We start from the raw sequence: 8,085 nt of genomic DNA, 5'->3' as shown, positions 1-8,085 counted from the left end.
CAAGTTTTATGGACTTCCATCTGAAGATCCTTATCAGTTCTTAACTGAATTCTTGCAAGTCTGTGATACTGTAAAGACGAATGGAGTTGATCCTGAAGTCTACAGACTCATGCTTTTCCCTTTTGCTGTAAGAGACAGAGCTAGAATATGGTTGGATTCACAACCTAAGGATAGCCTGGACTCCTGGGATAAGCTGGTCACTGCCTTCTTGGATAAATTCTTTCCTCCTCAAAAGCTGAGCAAGCTGAGAGTGGATGTTCAAACCTTCAAACAAAAAGATGGTGAATCCCTCTATGAAGCTTGGGAGAGATACAAGCAGCTGACCAAAAGATGTCCATCTGACATGTTTTCAGAATGGACCCTATTAGATATATTCTATTATGGTCTCTCTGAATTTTCGAAAATGTCACTGGACCATTCTGCAGGTGGATCTATTCACCTGAAGAAAACGCCTGAAGAGGCTCAAGAACTCATTGACATGGTTGCAAACAACCAGTTCATGTATACCTCTGAGAGGAATTCCGTGAATAATGGGGTCCCTCAGAAGAAGGGAGTTCTTGAAATTGATGCTCTGAATGCCATACTGGCTCAAAACAAAGTGTTGACTCAACAGGTCAACATGATCTCTCAAAATCTGAATGGATTGCAACATGCATCCAACAGTACTAGAGAGGTAGCTTCTGAAGAAGCTTATGATCCTGAGAACCCTGCCATGGCAGAGGTTAATTATCTGGGTGAACCATATGGAAATACCTATAACCCATCATGGAGAAATCATCCAAATTTCTCCTGGAGGATCAACAAAAACCTCAACAAGGTTTTAACAATGGTGGACGCAATAGGCTGAATAATAGTAAGCCATATCCATCATCTTCTCAGCAACAGACAGAGAATGCTGAACAAAATAATTCTAATTTAGCTAATATAGTCTCTGATCTGTCAAAGGCCACTTTCAGTTTCATGAATGAAACCAGATCCTCCATTAGAAATTTGGAGGCACAAGTAGGCCAGCTGAGTAAGAAAGTTATTGAAACTCCTCCCAGTATTCTCCCAAGTAATACAGAAGAGAATCCAAAGGGAGAATGCAAGGCCATTGACTTAGTCAACATGGCCGAATGTACTAGGGAGGAGGAGGACGAAAGTCCCAGTGAGGAAGACCTCCTGGGACGTCCTCCAAGCAAGAAGGAGCTTCCTATTAAGGATCCTGAGGAATCTGAGACCATAGAGATTCCATTAAATCTCCTTCTGCCATTCATGAGCTCTGACTATTATTCATCCTCTGAGGAGGATGAAGATGTGACTAGTGAGCAAGTTACTCAATATCTAGGAGCTATCATGAAACTGAATGCCAAGCTGTTTGGTAATGAGACTTTGGAAAGTAAACCTCCCTTGCTCATTAATGAATTAGAAACTTGGATTCAGGAAACTCTACCTCAAAAGAAACAAGATCCTGGCAAGTTCTTAATACCTTGCACCATTGGCACCATGAGCTTTGAAAAAGCTCTGTGTGATCTTGGGTCAGGGATAAACCTTATGCCACTCTCTGTAGTGGAGAAGCTAAGAATCATTGAGGTACAACCTGCCTTGTTCTCATTACAATTGGCAGATAAATCCATAAGACAAGCTCATGGGATAGTAGAGGACGTGCTTATAAAAGTTGAAGACTTTTACATCCCTGCTGATTTCCTAATCATAGATACTAGGAAGGAAAATGATGAATGCATCATCCTAGGAAGACCTTTCCTAGCCACAGCAGAAGCTGTGATAGATGTCAACAGAGGAGAGTTAGTCCTTCAATTGAATGGAGAATACCTTGTGTTTCAAGCACATGGCCATCCCTCTGTGACAAAAGAGAGTAAGCATGAAGAGCTTCTCTCAGTTCAGAGTCAAGAAGAGCCCACACAGTCAAACTCTAAGTTTGGTGTTGTGAGGCCACAACCAAACTCTAAGTTTGGTGTTCAAACTCCATATCCAAACTCTAAGTTTGGTGTGGAGACAACATTGACTTGATCACTCTGTGGCTCCATGAGAGCCACTGTCAAGCTATTGACATTAAAGAAGCGCTTGTTGGGAGGCAACCCAATTTTATTTATCTAATTTTATTTTATTTTGTTTCTTTGTTATTTTTGTGTTTAATTAGGTACATGATCATGAGGAGTCACGAAAAAATCAAAAAAATTAAAAACAGAGTCAAAAACAGAAGAAAAAAATTTTCACCCTGGAGGACGCACGGGCCGGCGTTCAGCGCCCAGAAGATGCATCTGGCGGGCGTTCAACGCCAGAACAGAGCATCTTCCTGGCGCTGAACGCCAGAAACAAGCAACAACCTGGCGTTAAACGCCAGGAAGGTGCACAGAGAGGACAAACTGGCGCTGAACGCCAGAAACAAGCATGAAACTGGCGTTCAACGCCAGAAACATGCATCACATGGGCGTTTAACGCCCAGAACATGCACCAATGGGCGTTTGAACGCCAGAATGATGCATGGAGGCAATTTACACGCCTATAGGGTGAAGGAATGGTATTTCTTTTCACCTCAGGACCTATGGACCCCACAGGATCCCCACCTACCTTTTCTTTTAATCCTATTCACACTCTCCTAATCCAAATCTCATTCTCAATGTCACCCTTCCCAAAAACCTTCACCAATCACATCAATTTCTCTTCCCAATTACCCCATGCACCATTCACATCAACCTCCTCTTCCCCATAAACCCCACCTACCCCCATTACATTCAAATTCAATTTCCCACCCATTCCCACCCAAAATGGCCGAAACCTAAGCCTCCCCCCCTCCCTATAAATACCTCCCTTTTCTTCTTCATTTTCACACAACATAACCCCTTCTTCTCTACATAGCCGAACCCCCCTTCTCCCTCTCTACTCACATTTTCTTCTTCTTCTTCTTCTTCTACTCTTCTTTTCTTTTTGCTCGAGGACGAGCAAATTTTAAGTTTGGTGTGGTAAAAAGCCTAGCTTTTTATTTTTTTCACCATCAATGGCACCCAAGACCGGAGTTTCCTCAAGAAAAAGAAAAGGGAAGGTAAAAGCTTCCACTTCCGAATCATGGGAAAAGGAGAGATTCATCTCCAAGAGCCACCAAGACCACTTCTATGATGTTGTGGCAAAGAAGAGGGTGATCCCTGAGGTCCCCTTCAAGCTCAAAAAGAATGAGTATCCGGAAATCCGACATGAGATCCAAAGAAGAGGGTGGGAAGTCATAACCAACCCCATGCAACAAGTCGGATTACTGATGGTTCAAGAGTTCTATGCTAATGCATGGATCACAAGGAACCATGATCAAAGTATGAACCCGAATCCAAAGAACTATCTCACAATGGTTCGGGGGAAATACTTAGATTTCAGTCCGGAAAATGTGAGGTTGGCGTTTCATCTACCCATGATGCAAGGTGATGAACGCCCCTACACAAGGAGGGTCAACTTCAATCAAAGGTTGGACCAAGTCCTAATGGACATTTGTGTGGAAGGCGTCCAATGGAGAGTAGACTCCAAAGGCAAACCGGTCCAACTAAGAAGACTGGACCTCAAGCCTGTAGCTAGAGGATGGCTGGAGTTCATCCAAAGATCCATCATCCCTACAAGCAACCGATCTGAAGTTACTGTGGATCGGGCAATCATGATTCATAGCATCATGATTGGAGAGGAAGTAGAGGTTCATGAAGTCATAGCCAATGAACTCTACAAAATAGCTGACAAGCCTTCATACATGGCACGGCTAGCCTTCCCCCACCTCATATGCCATCTATGTTATTCAGCTGGAGTTATCATAGATGGAGATGTCTCCATTGAAGAAGACAAGCCCATCACCAAGAAAAGGATGGAGCAAACAAGGGAAGTCCCTCACGGCCCCCAAGGAGAACATGAGGAAGTTCATCAACAAATGCCTCATGGAATGCACTTTCCTCCCAACAACTATTGGGAGCAACTCAGTACCTCCTTAGAAGACTTGAGCCAAAACGTGGAACAACTAAGGGTGGAACACCATGAACACGCCCTCACTCTCCAAGAAATAAGAGAAGATCAAAGAGCTATGAGAGAGGAGCAACAAAGGCAAGGAAGGGACATAGAAGAGTTGAAGAACATCATTGGTCCTTCAAGAAGAAGACGCCACTAGAGGTGGATTCATTCCTTGTTCTTTATTTTCTTTCTGTTTTCGGTTTTTAAGTGTTATGTTTATCTATGTTTTTGTGTCTCTACTTCATGATCATTAGTGTGTAAACCATGCCTTAAAGCTATGAATAAAATCCATTAGTCTTTCACCTCTCTTAAAAGAAAAATGTTTTAATTCAAAAGAACAAGAAGTACATAATTTTCGAAATTATTAGTGAATTTAATTTAATTATATTGATGTGGTGGCAATAATTTTTGTTTTCTGAATGAATGCTTGAACAGTGCATATTTTTGATCTTGTTGTTTATGAGTGTTAAAATTGTTGGCTCTTAAAAGAATGATGAACAAAGAGAAATGTTATTGATGAACTGAAAAATTCATGAATTGATTCTTGAAGCAAGAAAAAGCAGTGAAAAAAAAAAGAAAAAAAAAGAAAAAAAAAATAGAAAGAAAAAGCAAGCAGAAAAAGCCAATAGCCCTTAAAACCAAAAGGCAAGGGTAGCAAGGATCCAAGGCTTTGAGCATCAATGGATAGGAGGGCCCAAGGAAATAAAATCCAGGCCTAAGCGGCTAAATCAAGCTGTCCCTAACCATGTGCTTGTGTCATGAAGGTCCAAGTGAAAAGCTTGAGACTGAGTGGTTAAAGTCGTGATCCAAAAGAGTGTGCTTAAGAGCTCTGGACACCACTAACTGGGGACTCTAGCAAAGCTGAGTCACAATCTGAAAAGGTTCACCCAGTTATGTGTCTGTGGCATTTGTGTATCCGGTGGTAATACTGGAAGACAAAGTGCTTAGGGCCACAGCCAAGACTCATAAAGTAGCTGTGTTCAAGAATCAACATGCCTAACTAGGAAAGTCAATAACACTATCTGAAATTCTAAGTTCCTAGAGAAGCCAATCACTCTAAACTTCAAAGGAAAAAGTGAGATGCCAAAACTGTTCAGAAGCAAAAAGCTACAAGTCCCGCTCATCTAATTAAATTAATATTCATTGATATTTTGGACTTTATAGTATATTCTCTTCTTTTTTATCCTATTTGATTTTCAGTTGCTTGGGGACAAGCAACAATTTAAGTTTGGTGTTGTGATGAGCGGATAATTTATACGCTTTTTGGCATTGTTTTCATATAGTTTTTAGTAAGTTTAAGCTACTTTTAGGGATGTTTTCAGTAGTTTTTATGCTAAATTCACATTTCTGGACTTTACTATGAGTTTGTGTGTTTTTCTGTGATTTCAGGTAAATTCTGACTGAAATTGAGGGATTTGAGCAAAACTCTGAAGAAGGCCAACAAAAGGACTGCTGATGCTGTTGGATTCTGACCTCCCTGCACTCGAAATGGATTTTCTGGAGCTACAGAACTCCAATTGGCGCGCTCTCAACGGCGTTGGAAAGTAGACATCCAGAGCTTTCCAGCAATATATAATAGTCCATACTTTATTCGAAGAATGACGACGTAACTTGGCGTTGAACGCCAAGTACACGCTGCTGTCTGGAGTTAAACGCCAGAAAAACGTCATGATCCGGAGTTGAACGCCCAAAACACGTCATAACCTGAAGTTTGACGCCAAGAAATGCCTCTACACGTGAATTCATCAAGCTCAGCCCAAGCACACACCAAGTGGGCCCCGAAAGTGGATTTATGCATCAATTACTTACTCATGTAAACCCTAGTAGCTAGTCTAGTATATATAGGACATTTAACTATTGTATTAGACATCTTTGATCTCATCTTTGATCTCAGTTTTGTTTTATTCTTCATCTTAGGGGATCATTGATCACGTTAGAGAGGGCTGGCCATTCGGCCATGCCTGAACTCTTTGCTTATGTATTTTCAACGGTGGAGTTTCTGCACACCATAGATTAAGGGTGTGGAGCTCTGCTGTACCTCAAGTATTAATGAAATTCTATCTTCTTTTATTCAAATCTCTCTTATTCTTATTCCAAGATATTCATTCGTACCCAAGAACATGATGAATGTGATGAGTCAGATTACCCTCATTATCATTCTCACTTATGAATGCGCGTGATTGACAACCATGTCCGTTCTACATGCAACAGAGCTTGAATGCGTATCTCTTAGATTCCCCAACAGAATCTTCGTGGTATAAGTTAGATAGTTGGCGGCATTCATCTGGATCCGGAAAGTCCAACCTTGTCTGTGGTGTTCCGAGTAGGATTTCGATCATGAATGACCGTGACGTGCTTCAAACTTTAACCTGCTGGGCGTTAGTGACAGACGCAAAAGAGGGATTCTATTCCAGTAGGAGCGGGAACCAACCGGTGATTAGCCGTACTGTGACAGAGTGCGTTGCATAGTTTTCACTGCGAGGATGGGATGTAGCTATCAGCCATGGGTGATGCCTCCAGACTGGTTAGCTGTGCGAGTGACAGCCGCACAGGTTATTTCCCCGTGAGGAATGAAAGTAGCCACAGTTGATGGTGAACCCCTATACAAAGCTTGCCATGGAAAGGAGTAAGAAGGATTGAGTAGAAGGAGTAGGAGAGCAGGCGTCCTTGAGCCATGCAGCAGCTGTATATACTTAAAAGATACCTCTACTAATGAATCTGCATAAGTGTTCTATCCCTTTTATTATTTATTTCTTTTTATTATTCCTATCCTCAAACCCATAAATAATGTTTAATTTGCCTGACTGAGATTTACAAGGTGACCATAGCTTGCTTCATACCAACAATCTCTGTGGATTCGACCCTTACTCACGTAAGGTTATTACTTGGACGACCCAGTACACTTGCTGGTAGTTGAACGAGATTGTGAAGGAAATAAACAATGCCCTCAGAGTATACATCTTTTATAAATCCAATTACAAGAAAAAAGGGAATCACAATTTCGTCCACCAGCTGCCGGCGAGCATGAAGCTAGAGGAGAAGAAAGAGACAGACCAAGAAAGGAGAGAGCGCGCGGGGGGGGGGAGGAAGGAGCCGTCTAGCTTACTGCCGCCCTACTACTCGGGACCGTCGGACCCTCCTTGCTGGCGCCGTTCATATCGCGACCAGAGGGGAGCGAGATACCAAGAGGGAGGCATCGCGCAGAGAGGGAGCTCGCGGTGAAGAGAGAGGGGCGCTGCCTTGTGCGCCGCTGTCGCACCTGGATACCGCCGCTGCTACTGCGAGCTCGCCGTCGCCGGAGCTGGGTAGCCATTGTCCTTGCCAGCTGTGAAGAAGAAGCGAGATGAAACCCCCTCCATGTCTGCTGCTTCGGTCCGCTGAGTAAGAGCCTGGCGCCGCCGGACTACCATACGCGAGGAGTGTCGCCGTCAGAACCACCACTGTCTTTGCCAACTTCTACCTCCATTGTGATTGATTATGGAGGAGAATGGAGGAAACTTCACTACCGTCGCCGGAGAACTCTGCCGGTAAGGGTTTTAATTTGTGGTTTCAGTCATTTTGGATTTTGAGTTTTGATGCGGCGTGGTTTTTATAGTTCATCCACCAGAGCTTCTGGCCACCGCTGGGGCTGTTGCTGGACTCGTTAGAAAACCACAGCTGCTTCGTGTTGTTATTCCAGTAAGAAATTATGTTTCGAAAAGCCTCGCATTAGTTTTCGGTTGTGTTTGGTTAATAAATGAGTTTTGGTAACGTGGGGTCGACTCCTGATTATTATATGTTGCGAATAGTGTTGCTATGATTATTATATGTTGCGAATAGTGGATTACGAAATTTGCGTTTTGAGGTAGGGGCGCTTTCCGAAAACTATATTTTATATATTGGAATTATTACATACGGATACTGATGTGAGATGGTGTATTTGGTGATTGTATAAGCCTTATGTGATGTTGATTGTCCTGGATGAATGTAATTATATGTTTGAATGGATTATTATTTGGTCTTGATGAATGGAATGTTGTGCGGTTTGTGAAACGGAATGCTTTTCAAGTTGATTCTTTTAAAGAGTTAAGATCGAGTTTAATCCGTTGAGAATTGATTTGAGTTGAA

At 42.5% G+C, this 8,085-nt stretch overlaps 1 non-coding gene across 1 annotated transcript; it reads right to left on the bottom strand.

The window, feature by feature from the left end:
- Positions 1–241: 241 nt before the first annotated feature.
- Positions 242–345, bottom strand: LOC112700163 (small nucleolar RNA R71). The gene has a single exon (XR_003153080.1). It is a non-coding gene; the product is annotated as a small nucleolar RNA R71 (small nucleolar RNA).
- Between the last annotated feature and the right edge of the window lie 7,740 nt (positions 346–8,085).

Source organism: Arachis hypogaea, chromosome 6 (assembly GCF_003086295.3).
Source record: "Arachis hypogaea cultivar Tifrunner chromosome 6, arahy.Tifrunner.gnm2.J5K5, whole genome shotgun sequence".
Lineage (NCBI taxonomy): Eukaryota > Viridiplantae > Streptophyta > Magnoliopsida > Fabales > Fabaceae > Arachis > Arachis hypogaea.
This window is presented reverse-complemented; position numbering and strand designations above follow the sequence as displayed.